The following is a 16,177-nucleotide window of genomic DNA, read 5'->3' as shown; positions in this document are numbered from 1 at the left end:
TATATGCGAGGGAAATTTAATGGAAATGCATTGGAACGGGAATGGAGATTTTGTCCAAAATAGGCAAAATCCGTTATTAAAAAATCCGATATATGCAATGAATTTTTATTGGAAATGCATTACAGAAAAATCGGTTCTTTTTTATCTGTCCGTTGTGAGCGAATTTCCGATATACCCGAGTCCGATATATCCGAGGTTTACTGTATAAAAACAGCTAAAATGAGTGCATGCATATTAACAACTTCCAACTCTTCTGGGAAGACTTTCCATGGGATTTTAAAGGAAAACTGCACTTTTGGATGAATACTGTCATTCACAATCCTTATGTGAGACATAAATACACGTCTTTCTCTTTTGTAAGCATTCTAAAGATATAAAAACAGCTAAAATGAGTGCATGCATATTAACAACTTCCAACTCTTCTGGGAAGACTTTCCATGGGATTTTAAAGGAAAACTGCACTTTTGGATGACTACTGTCATTCACAATCCTTATGTGAGACATAAATATACGTCTTTCTCTTTTGTAAGCATTCTAAAGATATAAAAACAGCTAAAATGAGACAGCTAAGAAGGCACACAATTGGATGCAACTACTCCGCCTATAACATCTGCCAAGAACGCTCCATTTACATAATGTCACCTGCATATTAACCACTCTACAGGGACAGTGTTATTATTCTTAACATTGCTATGCCAAAGAACAATTTAACGGGCGTAGTGACGCCTTGCCACACCGACTAACTATTTACTTGACAGCTAGCGACTAGCTTCACCACACACTCACCGCCGCGTGACAACACATCACTCCCGAAATGTAACGCTACATATTGGAGCTGTTGCAGTGATGTTGTGTTTGTGGACAAATCAATGCTAGGTGCAGTGTTTGTTTCTATGTTACTATGTGAAATCAATGTGAAATCAATTAAAACATCTTATGTACTTGTTGCTACATGGTTGCAGCATGGTTTTAAAAGGATAAAACATTGTTGGAGGCTTTTTAATAGCAGGCTTTGTAGGCAAAGTAGGTGTGTCCCATTATGTGCATAAATGAGCTAACTGTTTTTGTATCTTTAGGAACGGATAGGACCTTTTAAAACACTTATCTGAGCAACGCCACCCTCATATAGTGTCTTTAATTTGGAGCATATCAAGCATACACACTACACACACTACATATGATACACACTATATACAGAAAAGTATTGGAGCAGGAGCCCCTAGAGGAGGGGAAATGAGAAGCAAAGACTATATGCACTGTGCTTATTTAAACAGTGGTGGGGAAAAGCCACATGTTGATTTTAAAGCCACCAGTGACGGACAATAACAATTAAGAGGATATTCTTCGCTCCCCGCTCTGGTCCTTACTCCATGTATGTTCCCAATTAGTGGATCTACGTGCGGTCTTCTGAGCATAAGAGAGAAGGAAGAGGGTGGACCGCATGTGTGACGCACACTAACATATCCTCTGACTCCATTAGCATACCTCAGTTTCATCACTCACGTCAGGAGGGTCCCACAATCACAGGTATACAAAGTTAGTGGCGAGCTAATAGCATTTACAGGATATTACTGCTACTATTTTTAGAACAAATACAATGTATATGTCAATCTTGAGAGATCAAAGGTCAAGTGGTCCAACTTCAACAAAATTCTACCCCAGACAATAGTTCTGTATCGGAGCCCCCCTCATGTTATTAACACGCTACATAAGTCCAACTGGGTTCATAATGCATTTTTATCACAAAATGTCCATGTTAGTATCATGTTAATATCAAAACCAAAACTGGAAGTCATTGTCCCCCTGCTCCGTTGTCCATCTATGATAAAGGTGGGTAAACTCTGGGCCACATCAGGCCCGCTGAGTGTCTGGGCTTGTGTAACTTAAAGTAACCTACTTACTGCCCCATGTGGGGATACAAATAAATATCTATGCACAATACCCATGGGGAAAAATAAATAAAAATAAAAATAAAAATAAAAATAAAAATAAAAATAAAAATAAAAATAAAAATAAAAATAAAAATAAAAATAAAAATAAAAATAAAAATAAAAATAAAAATAAAAATAAAAATAAAAATAAAAATAAAAATAAAAATAAAAATAAAAATAAAAATAAAAATATATACCTGCCGCAAGGTATGCTGGGTAGCTTCTGATACTCTTTATCCCAACATTTTGCTGTATTTTTGCTTGAACGCAAAATATTTTGAAGTGAAGTTATAAGAGAAGTAAACGGGGAGTTGAAAATACTTGATATCCAATATTTTATTGTTCGTAGTTCATATTGTTGCCGTTGGACTAACCGGCATGCCTTGCGGGTATTTGGAAATAACCGTTTTTTTTAAAATTACATGTTATAACTATACTTTTTATATCTGACTGCTGTGCCCCGCCCCGCTTTTACTCATGTTTTAACTGTGTATTAACCTATGAATGTTGTATTTTGGTGTGTCTTCTACTCTGTTTACTTGCTTTATTCTTCTGTAAAGTGTCATTAAGTATTTTGAAAAGTGCTATACAAATAAAATGTATTATCATTATTATTATGTTTAGTGCTTAGTTGTTGTTTATCACCCACATAGTTGTAGTTGATTTATGTGATGCCTTTTTTTTTTTTTTACCTAATGTGGCCGATGATTCAAAAAGTTTGTCCGCCCCAATCTATGATGTCATCAGCAGTTGAATGTTGTTCTTCACTACTGTAACCAAGCCAGTTAAGCCAAGCCAGTTAAGTCTCTCCCTTTCTTTTCTTATGATTATGGCTGCAAAATAAGCTACCATGGAGCCAAATAAAGTTGCAAGTGGCAGCATTTTGATAAAGAAGAACATTATTGATTTTAAGAAATACTGTACCTTACAGCAAAGTATGAAGGTGTCATTCGTATGGATCTCTGTTCCCTCCCTCACTGCTCACTATTGCATCTTTTTAAACAAAGGTATTCAATGCTTATATGAATTCCTAATTGTTTTCTGCATATAAAACTATACTTGTGTTCATATTTTGGGCTGTTTGGAGCAAATTAATTGGATTTGTATTATTTTTCCATGATTTGGAGTATGTTTCGGTTTGAGTCTGACCTTTCAGAACAAATTAATGACGCTAATCAAGGGTTCCACTGTATCTGACAAAGCAGACGACGGTAGAGGAAGCTGAGGTCACAGGTCAAATAGACCATAGCCACGCTGTCTCACAACTGTCAGGGGTTAAACTGCTATGACTACAGGCAAGCAACCATTTGATGGTGTAGAAATGCAAACTATTAAAAGGTATTTTTTGTTCTTTTCTGATTTTTTTTTTATCAAAAGTTAGATGGGTGCAGCACCTTTAAGAAAACAAACATTTAGGTTGCTGGGCCCATTATGAATGGGGCCATGCTGCTATAGTGGGATAAGACCTTTTGTTCAGTTTAGATAGAAGCCACTTAGGGCCATTGGCCCATGTGGAAGTGACCCTTTAGAGGTGTGTGTGTGTGTGTGTGTGTGTGTGTGTGTGTGTGTGTGTGTGTGTGTGTGTGTCTCAGAGGAAGTTCACATGCCAGCTGACTGGCCGTACGCTATGTTAACCCGTCCAAGGGCAGCATAGCAATAACAAACACAAGATCACAGCGGCAAGGTGACCCATGACCCCGCAGATCATTATCACCCTGACAGAGCCCCCCACCCACCCACACTCCCCACATTTAAAACAGTGCAGCTAATATGTCTTCAATCATTGACTCTATTGAAGAGTCAGACTAGACGAGCGCTTCCTCATTGGTGTCCCCACAGTAAATGATTGACAGGGCTCCATTAGCCCCACCCCTATCCCGAAAGTCCTGTTAAGTTTTTGTTTTTTTTACCCAAAAGCCTTTGCAGCTCTACGCTGGACCAAGACGGTGCAGAGAAGAAATTTTCAGGGGACGACTTGTCAGAGGCGTTTTATGATAGGTAGGAGCTAGATGTGGCATTCCTAGCTGATCTGGGAACAGCATCTGCACACACACCTCCCTCACCTTCCTTATACTCTTGCTTGTATCACTTTTCCCTCCCGTCCAAACATCAACCTTGAGGAGTAACGAGAGCCCGCTTTCTGGGCTTATTAGGACGGACATGTTGACACGATGTGAGTGACTTTCTTGTGCCTAACCGCTGTGCTCCAGGGAGGGGGACTTAATGATATAAACATATCTAACGAGAAGGGAAAAGCTTTGATTTGATTAAGGCCCACTATTAGGGGCCAAGTTTGAAGGGGCGTATTATTTTCCACATTTTCAGTTAATAACATAGCTGGTTGGCAGCTATAAACCTCTGGCATACTGACGACAATCCCCAAAAACGCCCCTAACCTCTCCTCCAAAAACACACACTTTCCAAAACCTCATTAAGCAGACCACCGCTTTTTTTGTTACCCCCCTTCCCCACCAATCAAGCCTCCTCCTGTACACCAATGTCAATTTTTTTTGGTGGGAGGGATGGTGGGGTTACCCCGGCAGAGTGTTTATGTTATCATGTGTAAATCGTAGCAGGAGTGGAGCTAAAGGGGGGTGGTGGGGGTGCAGCACATGAAATGAAGTATTTACAGATAATTCCAACTGTCAAATAGTTGTGGCCCGGTGACAAAGTGCAGAGTGCTGACACTCACAACCTTCCTCCCTCCTCCTCGTTAGTGTGGGCCTTATTCCATTTCAGGTAAGGGATCATATTGAGGGGGGCTGAAGGTGGTGGTAGGGGGGACACCATTTACCAGAAAGAAGAAGAAAAGCTTCCTAACCGGCCTCCAAAGAGACGCAAACTGTAAAGAGAAACAAATTGCAACCCCGGAAACCCAAGACCTGATAACGGGAGAGACTCTCATGCTCTATGACTATTATAATTATTATTTGACAATTGAGGGCCCAGGAGAGATTATAGTATATATGTGTGTATATATATATATATATATATATATAACATTTAAATGTATTTTTTTTTACATTTTTCATCACTATTATTAAGGTTGTGATATTCTTTAGAACTTTATTCATTATGAATCACTATAGGGAAACATTTGGATGCACAAATTTTAATGGAAAACAATTGTTGCTCTTACCAATGAATTATGATTTAGTTAATTTCTAAATATTCTGAATCAGTCAAGGATGACTGACAACCCTAATAGTTTTTTTTAATGTTAAGGTATGGGTATTAAGGGTTTTGAACACGTCTTGCACATATAGATAACATATATATAATTTCAATCAAGACAAATGTGTTTTAAATGCTAATAATAATACAATAAAAACGGCAATAGAGCGTTCAGCCTCGGAGGAATGGGTGGAAAAGAGCATTGATGGATAGGTGACCGCTGCGTGGAAGCAATGTACCTTAAAAAGGAGGGTGGGAGGAGGACAAAAGTAGTAAGTGAGCTAAGAGACAAATTAATTTTTGACGGAAACTAGACACATTCATTTAACTCTGCTATTTACGCTCCATAATGCAATAGAAACAATATCATCAATTTCAAGTACATTTAAATAAGTCCCTTTAGAGTTATATTTTTCTACACATCTGTGAAACGAAAAAAAACAGAGCATGCCATTTAAAAAATGTGCGTTTATTTGTACTTTTTATGTTGTTGTAATTGTTCGTCGTGTGTCTGCTGTTTGTTACTTTCGATTTCAATTAAGTCTGAGTGGAAACATGAACAGGAAAAATAGAAAATGCAAACAAAAGCAATAGAGTCACACGCCTGCTAGCCATCAAAAGTAATAAAAATATATATTAATTGTGATAAAAGATAAACATATATATGTATATAACATATATATGTGAGTCTCCATTGCATTGCCCGTCGTTATATTGCAATGCAACGTGAAAATTGCTGTCGTTCATTCAAAACAAGGGAGCTCATTCAACCGCTCTTTAATTCTTCTCCTTATAAGCTGAATTTAGCCAGAAATGTCCATCTGCTTTATTGCATGTTTTAATAAGCCAAAACAACATTAAGGGTGATGTGAGGCGTTTTTCTCCCCCCTTTACAAAGTCAGTGTAGGGTTGCTTTAATTGAATTAGAACGGCATCGGCCCACCTTTGAAAGGTCAGTGTTGTGCGTGGACAGGAAAAAATACTTAGGTTAGGTACACTTGTACTTTTCATTTAGAAAACACACAATTATTTAACAATATATTTATTATATTGTGGTTGGAGAAATATTTTGCAGAGCTGTTTACTATAGTATGTACTATTAATGCTTAGCTCAAGCTGGCGTAATGCTAACTTAATATGAATTAGAAATTTAAAAATGTTGTCATAATGGCATAGAGTTTTGTGTTAAATTTGCATTTGTGCAGCAAGTGTAGTTAACGTGTGTGCGTGTGTGTGTGTGGGTTGGGTGGCGGGGTCACATCATAGTTTGTGTTCATTAATGTTGCCTTTTTTGACGCCTTTCTCGTTTTGTGTGTATTTTAAGCCCTGCTTCAAATCATAGTCTTCCCAAAATAATGCAATTTGAATATTTTGTTAATGAGTGGACGTGACGCTAGGCCCTATTATGGAGGCCACCCACCAAATGTGCACGTGTGTGTGTGTGTGGGGGGGGGGGGGTTAGTATTCCGATCAGTATTTTAATATTTTATTCGACAAACGCACGCGCGGGAGAGAAAGCTCTTCACGCTTGTTTGCATGCCCCCCCCCCCTCCCCACGAATTTGAAAGGAGACTAGTTATGTGCACAAACATTCCCTGTATGTTGGGTTTCAATTATTTAAGCGTCACGCACACCAAGAATTAAGAGCATTTATCCAACAGCGAGCTAGGCAGCTCATATCCCCGCATAATAGAAGAACCAACGTTCACTATTTCACGAAAAAAAGACATTTATTAATAAATCGCCCGAAAGCCTGCAGTAATAGTAATACAATAATAATTAAGATATGTGTATGAGGATGTGTCACATGCATAGCCTATAACATTGCATGTTCAAGCGTCTGTCTCAATAATGGATACTCTAAAGTGTATTATTTCCTGATTAAAAATGACTGGCATTGAATGGGGAATAAAATCAGTGGAGAAAAAGAATGAAAGTGGGGAGAGAATAGGAACGATAAGATTAGGCCATAAAACAGTGCATACAGTACAAGTATAACTTAATAGAAATGAAGGTAGTAGAAAATAGAATTTCAGAACAGTGGAAAAAAGAACTTAAAAACAATGTTGATAAATACTACAAAAATAAATAAAATTTCTGAACAGTGGAAAAAAAGAACTTAAGAACAATGTTGATAAATACTACAAAAAAGTAGAAATAAAACAGTTGAAAAGTAGGACTTTTCGGAGAAGATGCTATCCCTGCTTGACTCCTATTTAAAAATTAAGAAGACCACCACGGTTAATATACATTACCAATAGTGGTTTCAAATAACAGAATGTACAAAGATGCCTATATTCTAAATGTGATTTGTCATTGGACCTGGCTGTCATATACACAGGCATATGTCCCTATAGTCAAGTCTTGTATTTTCAGAGTGATTGACAATTAGCAGTCATGGCTGAGCAGGAAGAGGGCGGGATATAGTAGGTTTGAACGCGACCCCCTCACCCCCCACCCCCACCCTTGCAGTACCTAACCATGACATATAGCACCTTGGAGAACAGTGAAATAAAGAATGAAGAACAATGTAGAAGACTTTAGAACAATGGAGATCAAGACTTTACAATAGTAGAAATACAAAGTCTGAACAGTGTCAAATGCCTGATAATATTTTCATTCATTCAAGTAATGGTATCCTCAAGGTGGATCCATTGCAAATGGACTGTTCTGGTGCGACTAGCTGTCCTAACTAGTATTTAATCATGAACTGATGAAGCCTGCTGACATGAGAAATGTCATCCATGAGACAACCTCAACAGTCCAGGTGATTCAATGTCTCAAGAGTGCAAAAAAGTAATTAAAATAATGGGTAAAATATGTAAAACCGTGGGAAAAAATACTTCCGGGAGGAAAAAAAGCTCCATGAGCCACAGAGGCCATCTGCCTCAACCAGATAAACTGCAATAATGACTATAAAACATGCATAGTATTCTGTAGGTATAGCAACCTTCCAAAAAAGGTCAATGGCGTCATGGTTATGTTCCACATTAAAAGTTGAGGAGGAAGTGGTTAACTGCATTATAATTTGTCAACTCAGTGACCTCATTGGACTTCCCAAGGGTCGCCAAACCATCGATCGCGAGCCAGGAATATAACAAAAAAAGTATTATCATATCAGTGCCCTCCCCTCTTGGAGTGACCAGCAGCCACATATGTTGACCAGTGATTACGGTCCGTACGCCTCACCGCCCCTCCAGACACGCAACCCGCAAGTCCCCAAAACCCGGCCGGAGGTACCAGCTCATGTACACTGGCTCGCCTTACACCGCAACAAGCTTGCCGAGGTTGAGAGAAAGAGAAAGAGAGAGAGGGGGAGTAGCGGATCACAGCGATGTATCTCCGCACATGAATATGGCTCATAATCTGCCTTTGCTACTTCAAAATGAAGGCACAAATATAACACCACAGGAGTGCCACCCCCCAAAAAGTAGCCTGTGGGACAAGTAAGCATCCATCAGGCCCCCCCTCTCTCCTCTTCGCTCACCTGCAACACCGAACCAACAAGCCGAATAGAGTTGTAGTTTGCTCATAAAGCCGATGTCACAAACCCGACCCCAATGGAGATCCACAAAAGTAGGGTTGCCCAAATTGCGGTCCTGGAAGGGGGGGGGGGGGGGGGGGGGGGCTGTGGCTACTGGCTCATCTGGCACTCTGGCACTAAAACAAAATACTAAAACAAAATACAAAATACAGTAATAACAAAAAGCATCATACAATATTTAAAGACAATGTTTAAAATATGTATCAGTATTTACATTTTTCTTCTATGCACACACACACACACACACACACACACTCACAGACACACACACAGTTTGGGAGGTATAGTTCTTGCAGGTTCACAATCAGGGCTGTTGTGCTTAAAAATGTTGGTGACCACAGTATTACAGTATACACACGCCTTTTCACAATAAGAGCAAACATACTTCCTGTGCAATGCACATGACAGCTGTCCATCAAACGTCAGCTTAATGAGTAACAGTTAGAGGAGGGGCTTGTTGACTAATAAGAAGCTACTTATTAACGCCACTGTGTGTGGACTTCAACTTGGGTGACGCTATTCAAAAGGAAGATAAGTAACATTTTGGTGAAATAGGTTTTGTGCATTGAGGATAATCTGTATTAAAAAAATAAAAGACATAGGAGATACGCCCCCTTTCTTCCTCCCTCCTTCCCTTCATGTCTCTCCTCCCTCCCACACTTGAGTGGCGGCGACTGAAAGCTACTCTTCTGATTACAAAGCTGGCGGTTCCAACGACTCCACGGTCCGGTTCTCGTCCTCACTTTGCTTCCTGCGGCAACCATGAAGAGATCCCTTGTGCAACTTTGAGCGTTTAGAAAAGAAGAGTATACAAATTTCCGGTTCCGGGAAAAAACCTGCATCCTTTTCACCTATACTTCCAACAACTTTTACCCGACCCCATCGTGGATTTCCGGTTCCGAGGTACTGACCGAGAGTGTTATCCGTTCGTCCGGTAGAGCAGAACCGAACCCCGAGACCAACCCAGCCCTGCCCAGCCCAGCCCTGGATTCACTACTGCTGATCAATGGACAGAACCTCCTCAGCGGCCAGCAGCGCTACACACACGCCGTGAACAGTGAGTATAAGGCGGCCAGGTGCAGCCCTGCAGCCCGCATGCACCACCACCACCTGCACGGTGCGCAGACCCGAACCCCCAGAAAAACAACAACAACCCAGGATAGAAAACCAAAGCTAAGGAAATTTAAAAGTCAAATAAGTAATTGAGCGAGCCTAAAACTATATATATTTTTAAACTTATTGCTCATTTGTTATTTTTATTTGTCGTTACCAATAACGTTGATTAGATATGTCACTGAGTATATTACACAATTTAGTAGTAAAGTAAAACTGTTTAAAATGATGACATTCCAAATGCGTAATAGTTGCGGCCATGTGGCTGCTGTAGCGTTTTACATTTATATTATATTTCATACACAAAATATAAAATACTACGAACACTGTTAATGAAGCCGAAGACGTCTAAATTCATTGAAACGTAGCAATTATTTTTTGTATTATTAAAAGGTGGTCTTCATTTTTAACACACAGCTCTGCATGATTTATACCCACTTTTAAGTGTCCGTGTGTTCATTTTTTTGGGACGTTTTTGTGAAAAAAGTATACATAAATGTTAGAATTACCCATACGTTTTTCACACCTCCACGACACGATGCCAATAAGAAGTTAAAACACTAACATGCATAATACAGCACAATGAAGATAAAGGCCTAATGCATATAATCATCGAAAAATACTAATTATGGAACTGAATGCCGCAAAACGGGACCCAAATGATATACATTTACATATTCCTTAAAGTCACATATTTAACTTTAAGGGAGTCCTTTTCAAATGTGAACTAAAAGTGACATTTTTTGAGCTAAAAACGGACACACTTGTTCCTCTCTGGCCTCTAAAATGATGCTATCTTTCCAAGAATCCAACACACAACTTTCACGTTTCTTCGTTTCAATAATATGAATGAACCACAGACTTAAATAAAGTTAAAAAAACAAACACTGGGATAAAATAAATAAATCCAGCTGGAATAAAGTGAACTGTATATAATTTTCTCTGTTTGTGAGCAAATCTTTAAAGGTGAATTGTTTTTAATTGCAATAAGACATTTTTTGAAAAGTTTCAAATAATTGAAATTATGTAAAAGCCAATGTGGCAGGTGTGTTTATAGTGATGCACATTAAGTTACATAACAATGACCTTTCACTTAAGTACCCCATCCATTACCTGCCTTATTTCATTTCATGTCATGTTATGTTATTCATTTAAATGACCAATTTTGTATCTCTTACACACCAGCTAATAACACTTCATTACGTATTTAATCATAATAATAATAAGGTTCAGTGTTATGGATGTTACATACTGTATGTTTATTTAGCCACGGGATGCACAATCATAAGCACATTATCAAATGAGCACCTCTGTCAAGTTGTCAATCAAAACTAAATTGTACACAGTACTGGTGTACCTAATGTTGTGTCCTATAGGATGCCACATTTTTTACAGTGTGTAAAAAAGTGTGTGCTGTCACCATGAGTGGTCCTCACACATGTTAAAGTAGTGCATGTGTGTGTGGATATACTTTAAGTCTTCATATGTACATTCCATATGATCCAATAGGATGCAAGTGTTGAGTTGTGTCCTGCTGTGTGTGTGTTACAAAGCAAAAGCATCATTCACATTAACACACATGCACACACACACACAGTAAATCATGTCACTGTTTCAAACTTAGTTTTAGTGACTTCCACCTTCATTTGAATCCCTGTTCTATATATATATATATATATATATAATATGCGTTTACCCTCTCTCTCTCTTTGTGTTTTCCTGCCTGGTTTTATCAGCTCAGCAGAGACAAGCATTAACCAATAGCTCCACCATCAAGGTATAAAAGTGCATCTAGCTGGCAAAGAAGAAGGGACGTCCTATCTGCTGCTATCTGTGCTAATAATTGATAAGCTTCAATTAGTGCTCATGTAGAAATGAGAGGAGAGATGGGGCAAGGCAGACTGAGCCTCTTATCCAACTTTTATGCCTGGTTGTGTAACATTCAACTTTCGGTGTACATTAAAGCTGCAAATTCCTGTCTGAAAATCACCGTCTTTACTTGTTGCATTGTTTTTTTGGGTGGACTTTTTAGGTATAATAAGCAACACAAAAGTGATCGTAGTTTACACTGGTTTTTTTTTTTTGGACTTATATGGTCATTCAAAGTAACACCACAGGGTGTCCTCATTTTTTCACATGGCATTTGTGGTTCCCTTCATATAGGTTGTGGTCAGAATGCTTGGGAAGCATGCTAGCATACATGGAATACAGATAGCTTCAAAGTTTTGTAATGAATAGACAGTTGGTCACTGACTTATGGGCAATGACAAAGCCTGTGTCAAGACTGTGGCCAATATTGCTTGAATTTGACACACATGTTCCTGTAAGCGGTTCAATTCCACCCTCGGCCATCTCTGTGTGGAGTTTGCATGTTCTCCCTGTGCATGCGTGGGTTTTCTCCGGGTACTCCGGTTTCCTCCCACATTCCAAAAACATGCTAGGTTAATTGGCCACTCCAAATTGTCCATAGGTATGAATGTGAGTGTGAATGGTTGTTTGTCTATATGTGCCCTGTGATTGGCTGGCGACCAGTCCAGGGTCTACCCCGCCTCTCGCCCGAAGACGGCTGGGATGGGCTCCAGCACCCCCGCGACCCTCGTGAGGAAAAAGCGGTAGAAAATTAATGAATGAAAATGAACGTTCCTGTAAGTCCCCTGAAGATGTTTACCAATTTTCCTACCGATTGGGCTAAACAACCTCAAGTTAAAGTGTTTATTTTGTAGCTGTGTTAGAAATTTTATGTCAATCAGTCGTCTGGTGGTCACCTAACAGCGCCATCATGTGTATTTGTCAGGAAAAAATAGCACAGGCAAAACACGAGGTGGGCATGCTTTGAAAAATGTTAACCCAGTTAACCAGTATGCACCAGTTCCGAAGTAGACAAGTTAGCATCCACAAATATGCATAGCAACATGGGTGTATGGCATCAATACAACAGTGTCAACTGCAAATATTAGTCATTTTTAAGGTGGGGTAAAAAAAAAACAAAAAACATCAGCAATTATTCCTTTGAAGCAATAAATGGGAAATGTGTCATGAAGTGGTGCTTATCAAAAAGACATTATATTTCTCATAGTCGATACGCCTCTTATTGCTGTTTTATTAACAGCTTTAACTATGGCACGCCCTCGTCACGACGGATACCAGGATGCACCCCGGGCAATAACAACCGTGAAAAGGTCACTCGATTTCCTCCTCGATGTGCAGTATATGCCATTATTCACTTATCAAGTTGTAAAAAAAAAAAAAAAAAACAAGTACAAACGAAGGTTGTTGCTCAACATGGCACATAAAGCAGATTAGCGTTTATCAGCATTGGATGTGTCGGTAACAGATAAATTAACATCTAAGTCACTATTGTTGACACACAGGCTGCTTGTGTCGTAACAACATCCTCGCTGACTAAACGTCATCTCATCTGCTGGAGGACCGCAAGTTCTCCAAAATAATGAGGCCTAATGACGCGTCAACACACTCCTTTAAGTTGTCATAGTTACAGTCACCATGTGGTTAGGGTGGAATTCCTCATGGAAATTCCTTTTTGTTTGTTTCAAAAGTCTCAATGCAAAGGCAGTCAGTTAAGCGTGGACCTCCACCAAGGCCAAACAATTGTAATTTGGATCAATACCAACACAATTCTTGCATCCACACTAATTCATTAAGGGAATGTGAGGATCTGTCACTTCGCCAAGGCCTATCAAAAATGGAACATGCTAACCCAGTTGACAATGGATGGAAATGGTCTATGACAAGGGTCTCAACTCAATTTACCTGTGGGCCACTGGAGCTAGGGTCTGGGCAAGGCTGGGCCGCATCAGGTTCCCCCCCCAAAAAACAACAAAAAAAACGCATTTATTAAAAACAGAAAAATATACAAACTTTTTCAGTGCTTTGGTTCCGATTTTCTACAATAAAATGACAAAAATAAAAAAAAAAGATAAAATATTCCACTGTTCTCAAATATCTTAATTTTTATTTTTCTGCACAAAATAAGATGAAAAATAAACAAATCAAGAATAAAGAAAATCAATCAGTAATAAATAAATATAATAATAATAATGAAACGGCAAATAATAAAAACTTAAGAAACCACATATAGTTGGTGGGTAGACAAATTATTTTTTTCAGATTAAAATTAACTAAGCATTATTAGAGCCCTGTAGACATGACAAAACACGACTATAGTCACATTTATACTCTTTTTATTTACAACATATTGCGCAACTGCAGGGTCTTGAGACACATGCTAACTCGCAAACTAGAGAGCTTGCGACCTAAACGGTAGCCTTCAAGTTATTTCCTTTAAACTTAAATAGCCAAAAACTTACCACTTCCACACGGATAGGGAGGATAACTATTAACAGTTATTTAACCTTTAACATGAACATTAATCAAACGTAATAATTTTTTCTGGGTACATGATACCATATCAAAACTTCCACGGGCCGCACTAACATTAAACTTTCATATCAAGGCGGCGGCCTCAAACTAGTGTCCTGCAGGCCACATTTGGCCCACGGGCCGTGTGTTTGAGACCCCTGGTCTATGATGTCTGAATTCACTGAAAAAGTAAGGAAATGCACTGTTAAAAATGGAAAATCCTTTTTATCCAGATATGCACCCAAATTCTACAGTTTCTTTATTTGTCCATGTCCCACCGCACCACCAAATCATCATTAATTTATTTACAGAAGTAGTTTATTGCCTAATCCTGCTAGCGAACAAAAAAAACAGCAAAGAAAACAACACCCATGTCAACTTGGAACGTCGTGGTTGAACATTAACAAAAAAACAATAGCAGCACATTTCGGCGTCAAAATGTCCAACTTCCCATGCTTTGTGGATGAGGTATATGTTTTAGTGGGCTGTGCAGCGGATTCATTGATTGAGGTGAAGGGGTGTGTATTATCACAACGTCCCTCAGTCTTGTGTGATAGATAAACAAGCACAGTAGGACAATTACAAAGTGCCTTCAATTTAATAATTCAGCATCCCCCCACCCCTCCAAGTAAAAGCCCAATCTTCCTTTATCTGTTGGGTGAAATTCCGAACAAGATGTAAATGAAGCGTTTTGCAGATTAGAGAAGATGATGGTGGATGATGATGATGATGCTGTGTGCAGGTTAGATGATGAGATGTCGCCGAGGAGTAGCTATAAGTCTTGATAGGCATCATCAGGATGCTGAGACAAGTCAGGACTGGTTGTAGACCACATAAGCACAATCTTACTTTGGAATAAAGTTAAAAAATGAGGTCACTTGATGAACTCAATCCGATTCCCCAGAAGTGGGACTTCAATTTCTGGTTCTGTATGAGCGCTCGCTGTATTTGAGCAGCATTTGATAAGTTTATTGTCTTCTCCTGAGCAAAATCCACCCTTTGATTGGTATCTGTATCCCTTTGGATTTGAATTTATTCATTTTAAAGGCAGTTGTTTTCACATTTTGACAATATTATTTTAACGTCATTTGCAAAGTATGGCATTTAATATTCACTTTTATTACAAATGTCTATAAACACTATTTAAAAACATGTATTAGATTAACTAAATAACTAAATTAAAACAGTAAGTAATGGCTCCACAGAGTCAAATGAACTGAAAACATTTCTATAAAAATGTTTTGGCTATTAATTTTGTCTTGTCTCACTTTTATCCACCCTCGGCCATCTCTGTGTGGAGTTTGCATGTTCTCCCCCTGTGCATGCGTGGGTTTTCTCCGGGTACTCCGGTTTCCTCCCACATTCCAAAAACATGCTAGGTTAATTGGCGACTCCAAATTGTCCATAGGTATGAATGTGAGTGTGAATGGTTGTTTGTCTACATGTGCCCTGTGATTGGCTGGCGACCAGTCCAGGGTGTACACTGTCTCTCGCCCGAAAACAGCTGGGATAGGCTCCAGCATACCCGCAACCCTTGTGAGGGTAAGCGGTAGAAAATGAATGAATGTCTCATTTTTAGTAGTAATAGTAATTTCTCTTCTTTTCAATAGTCACTATTGAAGTTGTAGTTCATTAAAATACCACAAAACTTACAAAAAAAGGAAAATAATTAGAATTAAAAAAACTAAACCTAATGAGAATTGCTTGAGGCAACTGTTTTCCATGCAGGGTTTGGACAGCTGGTGCTGTAAAAAGAATGTACAAAGTGTGATGTGGGATCTTTTCCTAATCAAACGCTAATACAAGCGTGCACTTCTCATTGTGCTCTGACGAATTGTTGGAAATCATCAGTCAAGCGACCCGCTGCTGTTGTCACCCTCTCAAATCTCTGTTGGCAACCGCTAATAGACAAATACTATCCTGAGCTCCATCTCCTCACTCTCTCCCTTATCTCGCCCCTCCTCTTCCTCAGTGACACATGCCAGCAGATATTGTCCAGGCGCCACCAGTGTAAATAAAAGACGTCCATTTGGCT

The 16,177-nt window shown here is 39.0% G+C and overlaps 2 protein-coding genes across 7 annotated transcripts in view; one reads left to right on the top strand and one right to left on the bottom strand.

Annotated features, from left to right (window-relative positions):
• The window catches only part of tbccd1 (TBCC domain containing 1), a 119,802-nt gene that overhangs the window by 26,396 nt on the left and 77,229 nt on the right, over nucleotides 1-16,177 (bottom strand). The window lies entirely within an intron of this gene.
• The window catches only part of satb2 (SATB homeobox 2), a 34,898-nt gene continuing 28,044 nt past the window's right edge, over nucleotides 9,324-16,177 (top strand). For 3 of the 4 annotated variants that reach the window (XM_058083065.1, XM_058083066.1, XM_058083064.1), the window contains exon 1: nucleotides 9,324-9,706. The gene's annotated coding sequence lies outside the window, so the exon portion shown is untranslated. The remainder of the gene's footprint in view (nucleotides 9,707-16,177) is intronic. The other variant, XM_058083067.1, reaches the window with a different exon arrangement.

The sequence above is a fragment of the Doryrhamphus excisus genome, chromosome 9 (genome assembly GCF_030265055.1).
Source record: "Doryrhamphus excisus isolate RoL2022-K1 chromosome 9, RoL_Dexc_1.0, whole genome shotgun sequence".
NCBI classification, from domain to species: domain Eukaryota; kingdom Metazoa; phylum Chordata; class Actinopteri; order Syngnathiformes; family Syngnathidae; genus Doryrhamphus; species Doryrhamphus excisus.
The sequence above is the reverse complement of the archived record's forward strand: the minus strand, read 5'-3'. Positions and strand labels throughout refer to the sequence as shown.